This window comes from Ambystoma mexicanum, chromosome 2p, assembly GCF_040938575.1.
Source record: "Ambystoma mexicanum isolate Mex_15411 chromosome 2p, UKY_AmexF1_1, whole genome shotgun sequence".
NCBI classification, from domain to species: Eukaryota; Metazoa; Chordata; class Amphibia; order Caudata; family Ambystomatidae; genus Ambystoma; species Ambystoma mexicanum.
The window spans coordinates 1,038,160,836-1,038,184,380 of NC_090923.1; the positions used below are offsets into that span (position 1 = coordinate 1,038,160,836).

General features: G+C 46.0%; 1 long non-coding RNA gene across 1 annotated transcript in view; it reads left to right on the top strand.

The window, feature by feature from the left end:
- Positions 1-23,545, top strand: part of LOC138567065 (uncharacterized) — a 93,587-nt gene that overhangs the window by 47,559 nt on the left and 22,483 nt on the right. Inside the window, exon 2 of the long non-coding RNA XR_011302093.1 lies at positions 22,880-22,979. This is a non-coding gene — a long non-coding RNA (uncharacterized lncRNA). The remainder of the gene's footprint in view (positions 1-22,879; positions 22,980-23,545) is intronic.

Sequence of the window (23,545 nt, forward strand, 5' to 3'; positions counted from 1 at the left end):
GTCATCAGCAGCGTGCTGGGGGTATAATAAGGATGGCTGCGCACGGACCCTGTGTAGGTTCAGGCACGAGTGTAGCAAGTGTGGTGGAAAACACCCTCTCACGCAGTGTTTCCAGCAAGGGGACAGGGGGAGGGGGAGGGGGACAGGTAGAGGGGTTATGGGGAAAAGCTTTTACTCCAATTAAAGTGGGGGTGCTCGAAAAATGGTTACAATTTTATCCGGACAGAGAAGGGGCGAAGATCTTGAGTGATGGTTTCGGTCAGGGGTTCAGACTAGGGTACCAGGGCCCAAGAGTGCGCAGGTGGGCTGAAAATTTGAAGTCAGCAAGAGAAAATGTTGACGTGGTGAGACATAAATTGACCAAAGAAATAGAGGCAGGAAGGATAATGGGCCCATTTGTTGACTTGCCGGGGGATTTAGTAATATCCCCATTGGGGGTGGTGCCGAAGAAAGCTCTGGGGGAGTTCAGACTGATACATCATTTGTCGTGGCCGGAGGGTATGTCAGTTAATGATTTTATTGCTCCGGAAGAGTGCGGAGTTGTGTATGCCAGTGTTGACCAGGCGGTGGAACTAATAAGGAAGGAAGGGCGAGGGGCCTTCATGGCCAAGTGTGATATCAAGGCGGCTTTTAGGCTATTGCCGGTGCACCCGGAGGATTTTTGGTTGTTGGGTTTGCAGTTTGAGGAAGGTATACACATAGACAAAGCCTTGCCAATGGGGTGCGCAATTTCCTGTGCTTTGTTCGAGCGGTTCAGCTCTTTCTTACAGTGGGTCTTCTCATTTAGTTCAGGTTGGGAGAGTGTGCTGCACTATTTGGATGATTTTCTTTTCATTAGCGGGGCAGAAAGAGTGGAGGAGTGTAAAAAAATGCTGCAGTTGTTTCAGGAGCTGATGGAGGAGCTGGGGGTGCCCTTAGCGGAAGATAAAACAGAGGGGCCGGCAGTGGTCTTGACATTTCTAGGAATTGAGTTGGATTCAGTGGCCATGACCTCACGCTTGCCGCACGACAAGGTGAGCAAATTGGTGGTTTTGTTGGAAAAAGCGGTGGTGGCCAAGAAAATGATGCTGGTTGAAATACAGAGTTTGGTGGGGCATTTGAATTTTGCATGCAAGGTGGTGGCCCCAGGGCGGACGTTTTGCAGGAACATGGCGAGGGCTATGGCGGGAGCAAAGTGCCCACATCATCGAATAAGAGTGTCGCGGGCTGTGAGGGAGGATTGAAGAATTTGGTTGCGCTTTTTGGAGAATTTCAACGGAGTAACAATGTGGTTGCAGGGAGACCCGGTGACTTGGGAAGTTCAGATATTTTCTGATGCAGCAGGAGCGGGAGGTTTTGGAGTTTTCTGGGGAGGAAAGTGGTGTGCAGAGAAATGGCCAGTACGGTGGTTGAATGAAGGAAGGAGTATAGCATTTCTTGAATTTTTTCCACTTCTAGTTGCATTGCAGTTGTGGGGGAAGGATTTTCAGAATAAGAAGGTGAATTTTAATGTTGACAATGAATGCGTAGTTCATGTGGTGAATAGGCAGTCAGCTAAGGATCAGAGGGTGGTGAGATTGATGAGAGAATTTGTGCTGCGGTGCATGGAATGGAATGTGGTGTTTAAGGCAACACATGTGCCGGGGAAGGATAATGGCATTGCTGATGCATTATCTCGTTTTCAATGGCAGAAATTCCGTGGATTAGCTCCAGATGCAGAGCAGGAGGGGCAACAGATTCCGGAGGAGCTGTGGAAGATGGGAAGCTGAGAGCGCTTTCACTGGTGGAGGGTTCATTGGCCTCGGCATCTAAGGAGGCATATAGGAGGGCCTGGGAGGATTTTATTAGAGGGGGAGCTTGTTGTTGGAAGGGTAGATGGGACGCGGAAGAGATGAGGAGAGATGATGTTATGAATTTTCTCTTGAGGTGTATGGACAGGGGGTGGTCAAAGGCAACGATTGTGGGGAAGTTAGCAGGGATTTCTTTCTATGGGAAATGGTTTTGGGGTTTTCAACCAAGTGCGGGGGAAATGGCAAATAGGATGTTGGAAGGTTGGGCTAGGGAGAGAAAGAGGGACAAGGATAAGAGGAGGCCGATATCGGCGGAATTGTTGCAGAGGCTGACTGAGGTGGTGGGGGGAGTTTGCTGGTCAGTATGGGAGGGGGAACTGTTTGTGACTTGTTTTACTTGGTTATTTTTTGGGGCTTTCAGGGTTTCTGAGTTGGTAGGGGGAAAAGGAGGGGTAGGAGGACTGCAATGGGATGATGTACGAATTACTGAGGAAGGTCTGGACATCAAGATCAGAAGATCCAAGACTGACCAGAAGGGGAGGGGTTCATGGGTTCTACTGGGTAGAGGGAGTAGGAATATATGTCCAGTACAGGTAGGATTGGTGTGGAAGGAGCGTTGTGGGGGTAGGGCAGGCTTGGTGTTTCAGCATGAGGATGGGTCGCCGGTGGCAGCGGCACATGTGCTGGGGGTATTGAGGAAGGCGTTGGAAGTGGTGGGTGAAAAGGCTGAAGATTTTGGGACTCATTCTTTTAGGATGGGCGCAGCATCTGAAGGCAGTAGGTTGGGATTTTCCGAAGACAAAGTGAAAAGCTTGGGGCATTGGAGGTCTGGGAAATACAGGGGGTACGTCAGGGATTTTGATAAGGGGAATGTGTGATGAGTTGGGGGGGAAAAGGATTTTAGGGAGGACTGCTCTTATTGTGATGTTTTGACTTGCCAGTGATTGTTAATTTTCTTGTTTCAGATGCTGCGCGAAAGGAAGGGGAGTTGGCGCAAGTGTGGATTGTTGGCCATTCAATTGTTAAGTGGGCTGGGAAGGAGGCGGAAAAAAAGGTGTTTGGGAGGCAGCTGGGATGCAGCTATAAGGAGGTGGTGGTGAGATGGCACGGTTTGGGGGGTCTGCGCTGGGATCAGCTGCTTCCTATATTAGCAGGGATGAGGGAACGCTATGGGGTTCCAGATGTGGTAATTATTCACGCGGGAGAGAATGACCTTGTGAAGGATACGGGGGTCTCTCTGCGAAGGAAGATGAAGAGGGATTTAGTTTGGATGAGGGAAATGTGGCCTAAAGCAAAGGTGGTTTGGACCAAGTTGTTGCTGCGGAGAGTTTGGAGGGGGGCGAGAAATGAGGGAGCAATAGAGAGGACTAGGAAAGGGATAAACAGGGAAATGGTCAAGTTTTGTGCCTCGGCGGCGGTACAGGTGATGGACCACAAAGACATAACGTATGAAGGGCTCCTTATTTTTAGAGAGGACGGAGTACACTTGTCCATGTATGGGAATAGTCATTACCTGGCGGATCTGAGTTCCTGGCTGGGAGACTGGGTAAGAAGGTGGAGATAGGAAGGAAAAAAGGGGGAAGGGGAGTGGGGCAGAAAGAACTCCTCAGGGGAGGGTTTTTCTGGTGCCGGGGGCATGGCCCCTTTTGATGTGAGGGGAGGGAAGCACAATGGGGAATGACACAGGAAAGGAGGGGGTGGCGCTGTTTGCACAAGCAGGTCACCCCGGGGGAGCAGGTATTGAGCCTGGAGGGGCATGGCCCCTGGGAGAAAGCGGGACGCCTGGGAAAAGGGCAAGGAGACGGTAGGCTCCAAGGGGTAAGTAGGGAGGAGATGAGTTATTTATTTAATTGTTGGGAAGATGAAAATGAAAAAAGGAGAATGTTTAATTATTTAATTGTTTGTTGTAATATTTATTTAGTTTGTTAGGCCATGGAGCCAGTTAAGCATTTTGAATTGTAAGCTTTGGCCTGTCACATTAAAGCGACCTTTTCCACTTTTAAATGAGTCTGGGTTTTTTGTGCAGTAAGCCAAAAGGGAACCCCGCAGGTGTTACCGCTAAAGTACACAGATGAGCGTGAAATATAGAGCGCTGTGGGATTCAGGAGGTGGAAGCGTGAGGTGAAGGACAGTGCATGACAGAGCGGCGAGGAGGAAAGGTGAAGAGAGGAGGTGAAGGGTGCAGAAAGGTTGAGAAGGGGAGAGTATCAGAGAATGAGAGAGGAGCTGAGGACCTGGAGTTGGAGAGGAGCAATAAGCTGCAAAATGCAAGCACATCAGAATGAGACAGAAGAAGGACAGAAGAGGGGGAAGAGAGTGAGGCAGAGGGGATGAGGCGAAAGAGAAAGTGGAGTTAAAGCAAGGAGGGGAGGAAGGCTGAAGAGTGAAATACCCAAAGGGAGGAGGAGAAGAGAAGGCAATTGAGAGGTTGTTGAGAAGCATATCAGAGCGTGGTGAGATTTCAAAGTGGAGGAGAGATGAGCAAGAGGAGCGGAAGGAGGCAATGACCAGAGAAGAGACATGGGGAAGTAAAGAGGAGAGGGGATCAAAGAGAGACCCCGTGACCTGGAGAGACTCCTATCTTGGGGTAGGAGGAGTAATCATGGATGTTTTGACAGCTTGCCACAGAGTAAACAACCCAAGGCTTAATGTGGTCTTGCAAAATATCCTAAAGTGTCTGACACTTGGCCCATAACTAGATGGCCTAAGACATCAAAGGAGGCAATGCCGGTTCTGCCTGAGGAGACCGGCAACATCCTAAGCCATTCAAGCAACTTCAACGCTGAATGCCATTCTCTGCTCCTGAGGCCACTGAGTCTTCCAACACTGCCAATCCAGCACCACCGGTCGTCCCCTGCGTCTTTGACCCACAAGCTGTTGCTGCTGAGAACAGCACTGCATCATTGTAACCCAGTGTAACTGATCTCCAACTCGCCCTTGGCTCAGCTGTGAAAGTACCTAGATTCCCAATTCAGCACCACAAAGCCTGGCTAGATGCTGTTGAGCCCTGAAACAAAAACAACTAAAAGTAGTTGAAGTGGCCCTGTCCGCCTTGTCTGTTTTGCATTACCCCGGTGACCTGTAAGCACACTTTACTACCTTTTTAAAAGACATATCCAGTAACGTTGATATTTTGCTGCTAAAAACCTATACCTGAGCAACCCTATGTGCAAACCCAGAGTACCCCACTATTTTATTTTTTTCCCTTACAGGGTTGGGCCTCTACTGTTTTTATTCGCCGTGTGCATTTTTGTAAGTTTAATTAAAGATCCTATTTTTGATAGAATCTTGGTTGGGCATTCTTCTATGTTGGTATACCTGTACTATTGTTGCTTGTGTTGCTTCTGTACCAGTTTACACACTTTCTAAAGAGACTAGCATGCCTGTGGCTTGTGCTACCTTAAAGAGTGTAGGGGGGTATATCTGTCGGGCTGTGCCTGTTTCATCTATATGAATGGGATCACTGATGGTTTTGTAGTAGTGTGAGGCTGAGTAGGCTTCTTAGCCACTACTCATCTCTGCAGTTATCAATTAATAAAAGAAGATACTAAAGTCCTACTCCAGTAAAAGGTGATGGTCAGTGCTTTGAATTTGACTCTGGCTGACTCAAGGAGCCAATGTAATTTCCCACTGTGGTGAATGAGAAATTGAGCCAGTTCCCCATATTTAGTGTGAGTGCCCTACATTAAGCTTATTGTAACATCAAGCGGTTTTTGCCGTGGGAGTGGATTTGTGTATTACTGTTGATGATCTATGGTCACTTTTTATTTCAGGGACTAATGAAGGTTGTATTATACATTTTACCAAATTCTGGAGAAATGTCTCTCAGATCTTATTCATTTTAGAATACTTTTTTTTTACCTGAATGATTGTTTAAGCTGTGATTAATTGACATGTATTACAAGTTATTAATTTTAACCGTATAATACTAAATAAAATAAATAAAAAAGAACACAAATTCCCAAGTTTAGGTCTTATGTGTGCTCTCTGAGGAGTACAGGTGACTATCCTTGCTGCAAAATGTTGCACTTTTTGAAGGTGGTCTAAAACATTTTGTGGTACTCCAAGTGGCAATGTGTTCCCCGCATCAATACGGAAACCGATAACTGCTCTGGCTTTGGATGTACTATTATCCTCTGTTAAAAACAGCCTGATTTGTCTTTACATTATATGATATTAGGTGGACTTTCTCCATTTCACGCTGGAAACCTCTGGGAAAAAAAAAGATATTAGGTGGACGAACTAACAACTTTATTGGTTTGTTGAGTCATTGATAATGAAGAATTAAAGTGTAAACTGATAAGTACACATTTTTTACTTTTAATATTAATATTCAGGCGAAGGATTATTTCATAAGGTTCAATTCTATTTTATCCCGAGGAGATGGAAAGGCACGAATGTGACAGTGTGTGAATGTTCTGTGTGAGTGCCTTTGTGGAGGATGCAGTGAGAATGCTCTGGTTGCACATGTGAGTGAATTTGAGAGAAAATGTATGTGACTGGTGGGTTAGTGAGTATGAATGCGATTATGTAAGTGTGGAATGCTCTGGGGGCCTGCAGATCACTGGATCTTTGTTGACATTTCCTCAAGTGACATGGCATGTTTTACTGGCATTTTCGGGCAAAGCCAACTTCATGTGTGTTATTAACCAGCTAAACTAGCATTTTGGTGCAGCCAGTCTAGCTATTTATTACTGTGGCATGACTTCTTCTGGGGTATCTACAATAAAGTAAGCATGATATGTGTTATTACATGACTGGGCTGGCATTTTGGTGAGCCAGTCTAGCTATTCCTTACTGTGGCATGACATTTTCTTTTACTGGGCATCAAAGGTAAAGCAAACATGATAAGTGTTATTTTGTAGCTAGACTGGCATTTTGGTGCTGTAAATGTATCCATTTCTTATCGTGGTATGACATTTCCTACTGGGCATCTTTGATAAAGCAAGCATGATGAGTGTCACTGCATTGCTAGACTACCATTTTGGTGCAGGCAGCCTAGCTATTTCTTTCTGTGACATGACATTTGTTTACTGAGCATTTATGATGAAGCAAGCATGATAACCGTTCTTATGTGTCTAGACTGGCCTACATTGAAGCCAGTGTGCACATGTTTTCTTATTGTGGCATTGCATTTTTAATGCCCATGCCAACTGGAGTATGTTCTAACATGGGGGTAGTAGTATATATTGGTAGAGCCAGCTTGGACATGCTTTCTTATACTATCAACACTGACATTATGCACAAAGCGAACATGAGTATGTGCTTAGTATAGGAATACTGGGGGAAATGTTTGTGCAAAATGTTTTTTATACTGGCATAGATTGTGGGGAAAAGGCACGAAAATGCATTGGGAAATGCTCCTGCACACTGTTGGTGACCTGCATCCATTGGATGTTTTCATTAGTTATCCTACAAAACCGATTGCAAACTGTTTAGCCTTTTACCCATTTTTTCATAGAAAGTCTGCTGTATAATGCACCATTTGTTCACAGAAAGTCTGCTGTATAATGCGCCAATATAACCCATTAGTCAAAACATTTTCGCGAGAGGCGAATCCCCCAGAATCCCTTTTTGTTGGATTGTGCTCCCTTTGCTTTGCCCTGGCATATTTGTGGACAATATTGGCACCCTCCAGTAAAACAACTCACCAGCCACCCTGGGTGGATGGTTTTTTTGGGGCCCATGCATTTCCCCCTTTTTTTTCTATGTTGGGTGAAAGATTTAAGCTTTAATTAAAAAAACATACTGACACCCCCTGCAGCGGTATGACCATCATAAGCATGCCACCCTCGTGGTGGTCCCAGCAGCCTGGAGTGTCGCGTATCCCAGCTTTGTTGACATGCTTGGGGAGGGGTCCTCAGCATGGCTCGCAGGGGGGCCCCCAAAGTTTATGCTAGGCCACTGCCAATCCCATAATGTTCTGTTTGCTATAATAAAAACCCTTGAATGCCTGGGAACGCCAAAGTTTGGTTGACAAAATGAAAAGGCCTGGTGGAAATGACACATGCGACCACTGTAGCACAGCACAGGTAGGTGGGTAGGATCAAGTAACCAAGGATTTAGCACAGGCCCATATGCCAGGGGGCTCTTAAGAATGACTGCAGTGCTGACTTCAAATCGGAAAACTAGGGAAAAAATGCCATGGGTTCTTTTCCAAGAGAGCAAAGACGGTGAAAGCAAGTAATGCATCGATGAGCCCAATTTGTCTCCACGACCACTTAGTGCTCGAGAGCTATACAATAAGCAAGCACCCAGGTGCCAGACACCGGACCTTAGCATTGCAAGTGTGTAAATCTCAACCCTTTGCCTCCATGCCCTGCATAATTTAGGGAGAATGTTCTCTGCACACCCATGAAAGCAGAAGACCACAGGATTTGTCTTCAACCAGGATATTCATGGAACACTGGACTACCCAGGGCAAGGCACACGGGCTCCATCCCTCAAGATGTCAATCTTAGATCCTCGAGTTGAGATAACCATCATGCATGCCTACAGTCCGTGCTCACATCCCCCATCTCTTCTCCAAACCACTGTAACGCTCCCAACCTGACACAACATGCTTGTAATCTACAACACTATTGCACCACAATAATCTATGGTTTAAACAGTACAGGATTGGGGCCAGATTTCCTCGGATCCGCAATCTCTAAAGACTGCTCTACCTACAATCTGGGAAAGCTAAAATGCTATGCCCCAGCCACCATACAACTCTGCACCCACAATGATCACTTGGTTCAGAGCTTGGAGACAAGCTTCCGAGCTTAGAACAAAATCTGCCCACGTTTGTCTATCTTTTGTTTCAAGTTGAAGTGCATTAAAGTGAGATTTATGTTAAACGGCTGCAGACAGAGCAGGGAATAGGTAACTATGGTCGGTGCCATGTCCCTTAAGTGCTGTACATGTTGGGCAATGGATAGGTACATAAAGCTGTACAGAGTGTGAAACGAGCACTAGAGGCAGGTGATCATATCATGCATTTCCTTTCACTGTTTCTACCAGTCTTTACGGTCTGGATGTAAAGCCCCATTTTATTTAATGCATGCAGTTAATTGTAGGGCACTCAGGCTGCCCCTCTCACACAGCCCTACGGACTACAGAAACTCTGAGGACGGCCCCAATCAAAGCATCAGGGATAGACCCCAGCTGCTGCTTCCTCTTGTGGTCCACCACTGCCGAGAGTCCAGAGGATAATTTTAACGGGACAGCACCTCGGGCAGCCATGGCCAGGCTGCTAGACAACCCCAGGAACCCTTTTGTACAAAGACTCTTTTTCTCGTATTATAATATTTATATTTAATCGTTTTCTATTGCAGCTGCACAGATAGTGATAGTGTTTTTTTTTTATTTATAGTGGTAGTAAGGGTTAGTATTATTTCAGTAAGGACCTGTGTGTTTAGTACCCACTTTTTAAAAATGCAAAACCAAGAAAACACTGTACTGAGGAGGGTTTGACACCAAGCGACGCTTTAACTAAAAGATTCAGTACACAAGAGAGGAGGTGGCCAGTATCCCCGATAGCTTGCCTCCCTGCACTTTAACTTCTTCGTGGGCAACACTTGTGTGGTCTACAGCCTGCAGGACCAGCGGGCAAAGAGGGTTAGGTAAGAGGTGGGTGGGGGTGTGGTGGGGGTTAATAAGAGTATTTACAGAAGTAGATAAAGAGAAAAGCCCTGCCCACCTATGCTGCTCCCACTGGCTTAGAGCACCAAATACCAGCCCCTTGCTGCATTTGTTGGAGGCACTGCTGAGATTGCACATTGGCATCGTGCCGAATACCGATCTACATACCTGGTTTGAGCCTACAGCCCAACTATACACCACCACTCCTGTCCTTGGGCTTGTACAGTGTTAGCCAGAGAAAGTTTCAGTTTATTGCCTCCAAGTTTGCTTGTGTTTTTTTGTGGTAGGGTTAGGATTGGGAGGATGTTGGAGATTCAGGCCAGACCGCCGCTTTATTATAGGTAATGTTCCATTGCACATACCCACCAACCACATGCTCACGCTAATTGAGCCCCTAGAGTTCCTCACCGGTCAGGTCAAGTGTCTGGGCAAAACCCTTGGCCTATCAGGGAACAGTGTCCTGGTTTTCTATGACTCCAATGAAGTCGGCCCTGAGACATTGCCTCTTACCATCTCTGAGGGAGATCCAAAGCGACCTATCCTCTTTGGACATTAACCGCCTGGACAGGTTTACAGGCTAGCCCACCCTCTCACTGTAGCCCTAACCCTACATTCCCCAGTGTTGCACCTATCCATGCAGCCGTGCCTAGCATAGGTACCTTCTTGGAACCACTACCTCCGTCATGAGCAGCATGCAAGCCAGCTTTACACCCAATAGTAGTGGCGCCAAATTGACTGATTCCTTTGCTGATGCCTGGACCATCTGAATATGGGTCCTATGATTGCCTGTCACCCTTCTCGGGGGTGATGCCTACCCAAAGGATTAATGATGAGTACCAGATTTGGGAAGACCAGACCATGCAGATGTTGCACGACTGCAGAGCCTGCACAGGTAGAAGTGGTGTTCAGTCAGTGTATGCAAGGACATGCGTTGCGCATCATCCAAGTGCTTTGTGTCACTCATCCAGACCCCCACCCAGATGACATCATGCACCTGCTGGATGGCATCTTTGGAGCCACCAAGTCGAACGTGGGGCTGATGCTGAAGTGCAAAGCCACCCGCCTCCAACCGGGTGAGAAGTTATCAGAGTACCTAGCCAGGATCTAATCCAGTCTCCAGCTGACCGTTTTGAAACGTGCATATCTTGAAGGTATCATCAAGTCTCCATCGAATTCGCACTAAAATCAGCGTATATGCAGCTTCAGCCTGAACACAGGCTCTATGCCTACACTCGGAGTACACAATGAAAAATAGATGGAGGCTTCATCATACTTTCAAGATATGCATTTTCAAAACAGTTATGCACAAGAGATTGTGAGTAATCTAAGATTTTAATATTGGGATGGTTACCAGGTATGCCAGAGGTCATCTGGGAATTAGTCTGACTCCCAAGGGCCCAATGACTCTTTCCCCAGAATAAATGGAGGACTCCGCCAACAGCAAGTTAGTACTGCGATTTACTACAAAAAACCAACAAGGATCATACAAGACAATTAGGAGTGCCCCAGTGGGAGGAGCCAGAGAAAGTTGCATGTGCCGTCCTGTCACCACCTGATGTTGGGTTAAATAATGGTCGGGCCCGGGCTTGTTGCGCAATGCAAATGGTGCTAGAGTCAGGCAATGCAGCCAGTTCTTGTTGGTACTCTTTTTAGTTTTGGCAATACACTCTTTTAGAACGCCATTGAGGCGTTCACACACCCTGTTTGCTAGGAGAATTTGTGTTGCATGCCCTGCAACTTTGTGATTTGCTTGAACATTTAGTTGGTGAAGTGAAGGCCATTGTCAGACTGTAGGACCTCACGCACGCCCCATCGTGGGAACTCTTCCTGGACCAGAAATGTCACTGCTCAGAGGGCATCAGGATGAGAACGGGGGCCTGCCTCAATCCACCGAAAGAATGGGCATACAACCACTGTCATGTAGCGGTATCCTGAGTGCAAAATACCATGGGTGAAAAGGGGCAGGACATGCACAATGACTGCAGGGTTCTGTCTCCAAACCTTTATAAGAAACAAACGTGCAAACAAAGTAGTGATGGTCGGTGGAGAAAATAAGCAGTAGTATGTACTCATTACTAGCTTTTCTTGATATTGAGCAGGTATTAAGTATTGTATTGTCGTCGTCACTTATATAGCGCCATTCCCCCATTTCTATGGCCTCAATACGCGTTGTGGTTGGAACACCCTCGGGGACCGTGGCAGATGAGGTCCATGCCGTGGGGCCAGATGTAGCTCCCCAGAGAGATGTGTGCACTGTCTGTCTGTATGTTAGAATTCAGGAAGGGCCAGTCTATGCCCTTCATCCTTAAGTAATTGATAAAATGAGAGCCATTCATTTGGGTAATGGCAATCCCTTTGATTTAGTGGACTTACCCCTTCTCGCAGGCAGCCTGTAGACCACTGTGGCATTTTTAAGAAGATGGCATTTTTAAGAAGATGGCTATTGATCGCTCTCTGCCTCCTTTGGTCACACATTGGGAGACCTGGATCCCCATTAGAAAAGCAGGGCGGTTTACACTGTTCCATCGTTGCTCTTCCCTCCCCTACCCCACTCCCACAGGCTACCTTGCTGGAAACTCCCCAATTTATAATGAGTATGTCATGGGCAAGGGATTACAGTTAAAGCGAGCAACACAATAAATTACCTTTTAAAATATTTGTTCACACCCGTGATGTCTAATGATATGATATGATATGATAGTTTATTTATATAGCGCCTATACACAGTGTTTCAAAGCGCTTCAAGGAGGGAGGGGACATAGGAAAATACAGTTACATTCAGTAAAAGTCCTTGAAACAATACAGAATGTGAAAAATAACTATCATAATAGGCCTGTCGACATTTCTGATAGTGCAAGTGCATAGAACAAGTAAGGCAAGAGGAAATGGATAGGAAGGAGAACAGAGCAAGCAGTAACATTACTATGTCTGACGACCATTTACACAGAGCAGGTGGTATCAAGTGGCGGGGATGGAATTGAGGAGGGAGGAAGGGAGGAGGCAGGAAGGGGGGGTGGAACGCAGAGCAAAAGGGGGGGAGCAAGCAGGGTGAGGGCGCAGATACACTCATGGAAGGGGAGGCACAAGACACTCGCGGGGGGGCAGGGGGGCACACAGACACTCACAGGGGACGGGGGGCACACAGGCACTCACGAGGGGGCAGGGGGGCACACAGACACTCGCAGGGGGGGCAGGGGGGCACCAGACACTCGCAGGGGGGACAGAGGGGCACACAGACACTCACGGGGGGCAGGGGGCACACAGGCACTCACGGGGGGGCAGGGGGCAACCGAAACTCACGGGGGGACAGGGGGGTACCAGACACTCGCGGGGGGGGCAGGGGGGCACACAAAAAATCACAGGGGGCGGGGGGGCACACAGACACTCGCGGGGGGGCAGGGGGGCACCAGACACTCGCGGGGGGGTGGGGGGGCACACAGGCACTCACGGGGGGCACACAGACACTCGCGGGGGTACAGAGGGGCACACAGACACTCGCGGGGGGACAGAGGGGCACACAGACACTCGCGGGGGCGGTGATCCGGTGTACCGCGTTGGACAGGGGTAGACAGGGCCTTCGTTGTGGGCCTTAGGTGGTGAGGCCGGCTCCCGCCTCCCGTTTGTTGCCATTGGCTTAAGGGCCGAAGGCAACCAGTGGGAGTGGGGGGCGGGAGCTGGCACAGAAGAAAACAGGAAGCAATGTCCAAAAACAAAGCCAAACAGAAGCAGGGAACTGCCATCTTGGAAGGCCTTTCCACAAGTTGAAATTAGGCAGCAAAAAACATGAATTACAGGAAATGCCAGGTTTGAAACGCACGAAGCGCAGCATGATAGTAACGGCAGTTAAGGTAAAGCAAGCACGATAGTATCGTGTAATTTGCAGCAGCTCGCCTCAGTGAGCAAAAGTCAAGAAACAGTGTCCCATTTTCCTTACCCCACAGCGGTGCGCATCTGATGTTTGTCTGGCGCAAGATAAAGGTTGCTGAGGGGCAGAGGGGAAGGCTCCATCACAGAGGGAGGTGAGAGCAGGAATAGCATGATATGCTGCAAAGTAACATTTGCTTTGATGTCCTTAGTTGAATGTTCTTAAAACTATACATAACAACACACTGGAGGTTTGTGACAAATCTAAAAACCTAAGTGAGTTTATTACACAACTTAGTTTATTGTGTGTCTTAAACTGCTGAAAATACAATGGGTAAATCGATAGTTTGCCTTTTGCATCTTTTAGTTTTCTATTCAGGATGTGGGAAATAAAGGTACACTGATATTATTTTGGCTCAACATGCTGCTATAAGGATTTACATGTTGTCATGATACTTTACTATGCAATTTGTGTATTTTGCAAGTAAACTCTATACAACGGTATTATTGTAGGCCTTGACATCCAAAACTTAAATATTTGTTCCAAGTAAAGCATAGAAGAAGGTGGCCGCGCCTAAATTGCAGAGTGGGTTAAAATCCCTGCTTCCCTGTTTAGCGTGTGTGATCCTGGGCAAATAATGTAATCTCACCCTGATTTCAACTGAAAAGGTTGGAGTGCTTAGAAGAGATCACGTTTACACTCTTACAATAGGACAGTTTTAATAAGTGTAGGGACAAATTGGTGTCCCCTGGTGCTCCTCTGCTAGTGGCTCCAATACTGTCACATAGAATTGCATTATTGCTGCACTGGCCCTCCCTCAGTCTCGTATCATTTGATTTGAGAGGTAGACATTGGGCCTCACAAGTCTGGCGGTAACCCTGCCAGTGCTTCAGGTGGGTTGCCGCTGGACTCACAACACTTTACCGGCACCTGACTTCCCAGTGCCACTGGGACATTACGAATAACGGCAGATTGGGAGGTCAGGCACCGGCAAATGTTGATCCACAGACCCATGGAGCCCCATAGGACTCCATGGGAGTGGGGAGATGGAAGAACCGTTTCTAACAGTGCTGGTCCTTCTTCGAAAACTCTGCCGGCAGGTGCTGTTGCACCCTCGCCCCCCCACAGACTTTTAGTGTAGCAGTCCGGAACAGGGGCTGGTACATTGCTGCCAGCATCCTAAATTCCAGACTGCCACACTCTTAGTGAGGGCCATAGTCTCACCAGCCCATCAGTACACCAGAGATTCTAGTCTAGTGGACTAACTGTGGTTGAACCAACATTACATTTTCTTCCCTGTTGCTCCCAGCCACTGAAGTTGCTTGGACGTCCAGAGTACTGCCTGATTCTCTGCTATGTCCTGTTATGCTATGATATTGAGTCTTCATTGTACACCATGTGCCATTTTCACACTTTCTAGGAGCTTCAGGATCTGCAAGAAATAGGACAGGGGCTAATGCAGTAGCAGAGGGATCAGGCCAATATTGCTTTGTTACAACATTGATGTGTGCAGATGTTAACGTTTTAGATATGTTGTCAGCTGTGTGGAGCAGTGGTTATGTGCGTTTCAGGTAGCTAAGGTACTTGTTTGTGTAACTGACAGAAAATTGAAGTGTTTTGCTTCTTGTTTTTGCCACCGATTCGCCAAAGACCAAAGAAGGCATGGACCAAAGGTCCTACGCGCAAGGGAGCCAAGAAACAGAAGAGAGTTCACTAGAGCAGCCAAAGACCAGAGGGGCCACGACCAGAGAGGTTAACTTTTACTTTCATTTTACTTCATTCTATTTTTCATTTTGGCTGTAAGTACAATTAGGAGGGATATGACTTGTGAGGTAGGACGCAAAGCTTGAGGGTGTTTTATTTACCAGCCCACTGACTGCCCATGGCCATGCTAATTCCTATGGCCAACCCCCCCCACCCCATTACCTGACCACCTCCAAAACATATCCTCATGGGATCTCTTTGAGCTAGCTTTTGTAAGCATTAACTTCAACCATTAGCCTTCCAAGGTTATTTCTAAGCAGTCTGCTGAGAGTTAATGGCTTAAATACAGTTGTAAATGGCTTCTGATGTAGTAAAGTAGCCTCAGCCAAGTGTACCTTCAGCCAGTTGATTTAGATCCATTCCATGCACTGAACTCCTTTTAAAAACAAGCAACCACAAAGCCAACAATTTTGTGTTGAGGTATTAGAAAGGCATTTGTCACTTAATGCCATCACATGCCTAGGTAATCACTCAGTTTTTGAGCCGCTGCCATCTGCTCGCAAGGTAATACCATTATATCAGTGCCTATCCCAGACTTGCACAAAAGCCCAAATGGACGGCTTGCCAGTGCTTGTTTATTATTCCAGGCAATGTCTAGTCTAGCCACAAAGTAACAAGAGACCTTGTAGATGGCAAACCAAATATCAAACCCCATCCGGAACAGTCCTACCCTCCCCCATCTCCCACCATCCCACTCCCTCCTTTTTGGTTGCAGAGTACCACTAGTTCCTTTTTTCCACTTCAACCACTGTTCCGAATACAACACTTTTAACGCAAATAAACAAGCACAGGATGCAGCGCCAACTCTACTCGAACTTGCTTCTTCACTTGCAAACTGTTCTTATTCGAAGAAGGTGTGGTTTTGCAATCTAATGTAAGCTTTGTATGGAATTTAAAGGCATTGTGACGTGCATCAGGAGTGACAGGGCTGACAAGCGGGTGCAGGTCAGAAGCACCCGAGTCTTGAGTGATGATTTCTTCAATGGATTTGGGGATATGTTATGAAATGCTGAGACCCCGAGGTCTGATCCCTTGAAGTGCTTTGTGGAAACCTTAGTTACGTAAAACATTTAATTGTTGGCATCTGCATTCATATCCATACATTTTTAGGCAATTGAAATCGTGATGTGGGGTTAGTACTTACATGCCAGGAGAGTGATTGGAAGGGTGGGGTTGGGGGGAACAGGAGACAGCTCATTCTCGCAGCAGTCCTTGAGTTGGTGCTTTCAGACTTACAGGAGAGAGTTAACTGCTTGTAATATTGAAGCTGCACTAGAATAGTCTAATTGCAATGTGTAAAGAAGTTAGATGCCCCTACACAAGTAAGTTTGACACTCCCAAATCGTCTGTGAAGTTAGCGCCTCTACCAACATTTGTAGGATTAGCCCCCGCTTATATTTTAGCCTAGGTGCACCCCTGGATGTGCGCACTTGCATTTTGTTAGGCAGAGAGGTGAGGGAAGCCTTTTCCGAAACTGGTGATGTTAAAGGTTTACTGTGTTTGCAAACACAGTAGAACTTTAAAGCTGCCACTTTCAAGAAAGACTTCCATCACCTCTCTGCATATTGTGCTTTAAAATGTACTGTTTGGTAGTTGGTCCCCACACCAGACCATGGGGGCATAGAACAGTAGGGATGGAGCCTCCAAGTTTGCCCTGCCTATTTTCTGAAGTGGCCCCTCCCATCACCACTTAGGCCCCCTGCCCCGAAATCTAGTTTTCGTTGCGGCCCTGAGCACAGGAATGGTACCATTGAATGTCGCCTATGCAAGAAACCCACAGATCACAAACCCGGAAGAGTAAACCGCACCTTCATTCATGGTACAGCAATTGTTTCAGGTATCTCTGGGCACCACGAATAGGGTAACGTGCCTAGGGTAAGTGAGGTAGTGGTCAAAGCTGCAGCATTGTGATCAGGGCATGCCGCCACCAATGTTCACAAACCTTTGCACCGATATAAACGCAACAGCGTATTACTAATACAAACATTACGCTTTATTCGCAGAGTGAATTGAAAATAAATCGTATGGCATCCAGACAGTGGGCCTCATTACCTGTGTGGCGGCCTGGAAATAAGGGTGCCTGTAAGCTTACCGGCACCCCTATTTCCAGGCCGCCACACAAGTCTGCCTGCAGGGTCCGTCGCGCCCAGCAGGTCTGACCCTGCCGGGCGCAATGGCCCGGTAGGCAGAGTTGTCACAGAAGCACCAGCACAGTTCTCAACGGTGCCGGTGCTTCCGTGTCCCCATCCCCATGGAGTCAGGAATGGGGACTTACCAAATCCCACGCCTGACTTCCTGGGCCGCTGGGATTTGTAATGTCCCAGTGGCACTGGGAAGTCAGGTGCCGGAAACGGTGTTTCGGGGTCGGCGGCTACCCGCCAGTGGCACCGGCGGGTTACCGCTGACCTCGCAATGAGTCCCAGTGTGTCAGTTTCTAGTCAGCGGCATCAATACTATGCTTCCAACGGATCATCTATCTCTTTAAGTTTACTAAGGTGTGGATATTCAAATTAGTGGCAACCTTGAGACTAATTAGCCAGTGAGCAACGCATTTCTGTTTTAACACGATTGTGAGAGGAGAGTATGTCTGGATAGCGTGCACAAGTGCTTTTAAAATATTTGGGGACTGCAGTTGTTTTAATTTTCTGGAATTGGGCTTTTAAAGATCGAATTTATTTAATTCATTTTTAGCATTCTAGCACTTAAAAACGTTACGTGTTCATGGTCTGCTCTTATATTCCTGCTACTTTTGAAATTGCGTGGGGGTGTAGACTGCAGTTCTTTGCTCTCCACTGCTGCTGGTAATAACGTTTGTGCCGGTAATCTAACCCCAGTGCTTCCAGCTGTCTTCGCAGATTCTAACTACATATCCCATCAGTCTTGTAGTCCTTCGGGACTACTAATATGCTGTCCAGGCGGTCCGTGCTGGGCACGTGCGAGTGTGGGTAGTCTCTCTATTCATTCTCGCTTCATGGGGATTATTGAAGTGTTAGAGGCGATTGCCAGGGCCAGAAGGAAGTCTTATGCCCGTACCTCTGGCAATGATGGAACTCAAGTTGCAGGCACAATGGCTGAGCTAGCTGCTTGCCCTGACAATATTCCCTCCTCTGCTGTAATTACTACAGCGTGCACTGCACCTATGTTAAAGCTTACAAATGTGGAGAGGGAAAAATGTGTGTCTGGTGATATTATTGAGAGCTGCAAGAAGGAATTTTTGCCTTTTGTGACAACTGGTTTACTTCCCTCAGGGGAGAAAGGTCCAAAAGTTGATACTATGCCATCTAGTATGGCGTATCATGCAGAATACATGCAGCAAGGCAGGGCTTGTCCCTACCTTCCATCCCCTATCAAAAGAATTGAGTCGCTCCATGCCAGACTGGCCTCACGATCAGGCCGAATATCTTGGAAACTAACGTATTACCAACAAAACTGCCTTTAGTAGCCAATCTGACCTTGGCTCTGCTAAACACTAGAGTCCTGATTCATGGATTATTTGCGCCGAAAAAAACGGGATTTGTGCGCCATTCTGCCCGCAAATCCCTGTTTAACAAATTGGGATTTGCAGGCAGAATGGTGCACAAATCCCGTTTTTTTTGGCGCAAATAATCCATGAATCAGGGCCTCGATCTCTTGTTAAGCACACAATAGGTGTGCATGACTTCATCTTAGAAAACAGGGCGGATGTCATGTGCATCACAAAGATGTGGCTTACGGATGTCCATGGTTTCACCACTGAGCAAGTGACCCCCCACTGGGTATGTTTTCTTTGGGAAGCATCGTCAGGAAGGAGCGGGAGTTGCTGTTATATGTCAAAAGAGCTATGTTTTTACGAAGTTAATATTGGATGTGAAGGCTGCGACATACTACACTACATACTACACATTATCCCTAATTTTAATCACAGTTTTAATTCAGTAGTGCTTTAGAGACTCCCTGGTGAATCGTCTAGGTTCAATGAGGATCTTGTAAATGTTAGAACCCCTATGCTAACAGTAAACTCAGCAGTGGTCTTGTTAGGAGACTTGAACCTTTGGAAAGGACACCCAAAGATGATAAGGCCTTGGAGCTTGAGAAATATCTTTAAAATAATAAGATAACTATCCATAATTCTGGCCCAACACATATGAAAGGGCACACTCTTGATTGGGTGGGGAGTGATAACATTTGTTTCACAGATTTCATAACACCCTGTGTATGGTCTAACCATTTCTCTATTTTATGCCAATTACAGTTCCCATTGCTGTTACAAATACAGCAGGAATCTCTGCGTAAAGTCCTAAATAGAAATTATAAGGCCATCCCAGTGGTTGCTTTATCAGACTGTCTGAATGCCCTGTTGAATAAAACAGAGGATACCGATGATCCTGAGACTCTTATTAGTATGTATAACAGGGATATAACAATTATGCTAGACCGTCTTGCCCCATTGAAAACCAGAACCGTCAGAGATACCCCTAACCATCAGAAATGGTTCTCTCCCGCCCTAGCTAAACTAAAAGCCAGTAAAAGGCAGATGTAACATGCCTAGTTGAAAGGTAAACCACTAATAAATAAGGCAGCATGGAAAATCAAGAAAAGGAGTACAAGGCCATGATTATTGAAGCAAAATTCAGTTTCTATAACGATCAGATAAATCAGGCCAGAAATGAAACAAAATAACTTTTCAAACTCCTTAGATCCTGGCAAAATCCTACAGTCATAAATCCCATTATTAAACCCATGAAGGATGACTGTACTCCAGTTCAAAAAGCTTTTTATGAAAAACTGCAGTATGCTAAAAAAAAAAAAAGATCAGAGAAGAGCTGGCTAGGCCGGAGCCATACTGTATAGTTGTCAATTTAGGTAGCAAGAAAGAAAATAAGGAGGAAGGTAGTATGTAGGCAAAGGAGGGACCCCAGAGCCAGAGGGTTTTTGCCGCAGGTTTTAGGTTCTCTAATATGTCTGCAGAAATTCATAACACTCTTAAAGTTGTGCACCCCACAAGCTGCCCAGGAGAATTTCTTCCTTCCAAGATAATTTTGGAACATAAGGACATTTTTGCACCGTTCCTGTGTAGATTTGTCAATGCTTTGTTTCGAACAGGCGTTATCCCACAATCTATCAAAGACGTGGCAGTTACCCCACATTAGAAAAAAGGTGGGTTTGGACCCTAACGATGCTGCTAATTTTAGACCCATTTTTAATACACTGTAGAATATGCAGCAACGAGAAAGAGACAATTCGCCACCTCCTCCTGTCCTGCTCGGGTACTGAGGAGATTAGGTCCCCATACATGAAACATTTTTTCATTTATCCCTTAATGGCAGACAAATAAATCTGGTGGTCAAGGATTATCAGCGGTGATAGTTTCCTGGCAAAGAGCTACTTTTAAAATGTTGTAGAAAACAATGGCAATACTGACAACTATATCAACGGCGTCTACATAAGATTAAGGGGTCTGTTTCTGTCTGGTTTGTTAGCTTAAATAATTAACACAAATGAACTACACTAGACAACTAACAAGCCAGCAACCCAGTAAAGCTTTGCTGAGGATGTGTAAAAAAATCAATTTTATGATTAGATTCAACAATAAAAAAAAATTAAAAAAATATATACCCTTTTCTTTCTGAAATTGATTGACAAAGTTGCCACCACACAATTACAATCTCACATTTCAAGTGATGGTATTCTGTATAAAAAGCAATCTGGGTTCTGTTGCTTTCATGGTACTGAGAGTGCCTTACTGGATTTACAGACCCATATGCTGTCCAAGATAGAGAAGAGTAAATCTGAGCTGCTGGTATTATTAGATTTATCGGCGGCTTTCGATTTACTTGATCATAAGATCTTGTTAGATAGGATGGCCACTGTTGTGGGCCTTTCAGTGGAGGCGATCCAATGGTTGAAATCATTTTTAGAGAGCCATAGATATTGAGTCTACTCGGGAGAAAATGCTTCTGAAATAGAAATCACCACATGTGGGGGACCTAAAGGACATGTCTCGCTCCTCTATTATTTAATATATATATCAACCCACTGTGTATGGATTTGGAAAATCTGGGTCTCTTCTTTTCCAACTACGCAGAGGATTTCCAGCTGTCGCTGGAGGTCAGCGGGAACCATGAAGTGGATCAGGGAAAGCTGGATCTAGTTTATCAGATTATCAAGGGCTGGATGACAAATAATTGGTTATGCTTAAATGTAGCCAAGACCGAGCTCATGATTTATGGGTCCCAGCATTCCAGAGACGGGTTGAATCAGGCCTTTGAGAGCTTCATAATCGATGGCAGTCAGATAGCGGTCATGTCAAGAGTGAAAACCTTGGGCACCTACATGGAGGCCAGTCTAAATAGTGGCGCACGTGTTGAGGCAGTAGTAAAGAACACTAACTACCATCTCAAAGTGTTGCGACATGTTGGTCCTATGGTCTCAAAAGACAATCATGCTAAACTGGTTAGGGCAGTGATACTCCCACGCTTGGACTATTGTAATGCCCTCATAAGTGGGGCAAATAAAGAAGATGTTCAGAAACTGCAAAAGGTGCAGCATGCAGAAGTACATATTGTGCAGCAGATGAGTCGCATTGAACCAACTCTGCAGCCCCGGGGGAGCTGCATTGGTTGCCTGTTTCTGCTTGGATTCAGCTTAAGTTGCTGACCGTCAGTCCTAGATGTGGCTTTGGAGATTGCCCGAAGTACCTTAAAGAAAGGCTGAGTCTTTACTGCCCCAAAAGGACTCTTTGTTCTGCCAAGGCTTGCTGCTTGGAGGTCGACCATATAAAAAGAGCTTGAGGAAACGCTTGTGCCTTCCCTGCTTTGGCAGCGCGGGGTTGGAATGATCTGCCTGAAACCGTTCGTAAGGAAGAAAACCACCTGGCATTCAGGAAACTGTTAAAAGACCAGATTGTTGGAATCATATCTTGAAAACTGCTGCTACTTATATTTTTCTTAATGTGACAGCGCCTGGATGCCTTCAGCAATACAAATCCACTAACATAACATTTACACATGTCATTCTAGGTATATCACGTGTTTCAGTGCATTGTCAGCAATTTGACAGTGTGTCGCCTGCAAGTTAGAAGCACTTTCACAACGGTTGCAATTGATCATGCATCTCTCAAAGTGTACTGAGCTATGTGCATGTACATAATTGGCAACAATGGGACTAATAAACCAGTGAGCTACACACACAGACATGTACATAAGGGATTTAGTAGATCATGAACAAAATAAAATCATAGCTGCGATCCCTCGGGTATGTTCCATAAATACAGTCTGGGGAAGATGAGTAAATGCCATCAAACTGATGAGAATCCCCAGAGCTCACACCACATTCCGTTATCACAAAACTAGATGTAATGGATCAGGAGGCAATATCAAACTCCTTTGTCTCTGGGTTGCAACCTAAGCCCAGTTCAAAACAAGTTCTGTGGGGTGGCAGAAAAAGCCCTTTTCGGAACCGTCGTTAATTGCGAATCATTGCGTAGCGTGTCAGGAACACAAGAAGGAAAATATTGAGAACAAGCTTATGGCACTACATTTACAGAATTTGCAGTGCGCTCTCATGATTACTGCCCAGAGGGGCCTGAAAACCCCAGCAATATCAGGGGTATGTGGGGATTGGACATCAACACCTAGGCCATCACATCGACTCTCACACCTCCTGACTCGCTAGACGCTGCCAGCCTCTCTCTTCGCCGCCACCCAGTACAGCTGTATCCCACCTCTGTGCCCCTCTGTATAGCTGTTCTGTTGTTACCTCTGAAAAGTGCTCTGTTATGTATCTGTATTGTTGTATACCTCTGTAAAGTGCTCCGTTGCTTCTCGAAGCTAGGTCCTTGCTCAATAAATACCATAATAATAATAATATGTTATTGCAGGTACGCGTACACCTCCACGAGTGATCCATTTTGTTGTACGTGATGAAGCTATGGGGAACACCCACCCGTGAACCAACGGTGCCACAGCCACACCAATAAGGTTAGTTGTCTTTCATTTGCAACAGGCAATGATTGGGTATAGAAACATCACATACATTTTACTTATGTAATCATGGTACTTTTTCCATGCAGGGTCAGTTAACAGTTATGTCGTCCTGACAAAGGCGGGTAAAAAGAGTCATCGCCGAAACGTCTCTGGGCAAAACTGGGTTATTTACGTCGATCAAAGACGTTATTTGAATTTATTGAATACGTCGACCCCCAGCCCAGACCCTAAATTGTACTTACCAGAAGGTGGCATTTAAGTTTTCATTTCGAGATAGTAATATGAGATTGAAGGCTCACTTTTATGAACATGTTAATGTTATGCCCATGTCATAAGCAGTGAACACTGTCACAAAACCGGGACGTGCCATTCGCCAGTCAGGAAGGATTTTTTTCACAAATAGCAAAGTGATCACCTGAGTGTTGAATCATTTGAGCACTTACTCTATCTGTATTTGTTATGTATGTTCAATACACTCAGTGCCAATATAAGTACTAAATTAAGTCACATTGGGGCTCCGGGGTGTCTATTTCTTTCTCAATCCTTTATTTCTTGAGCAC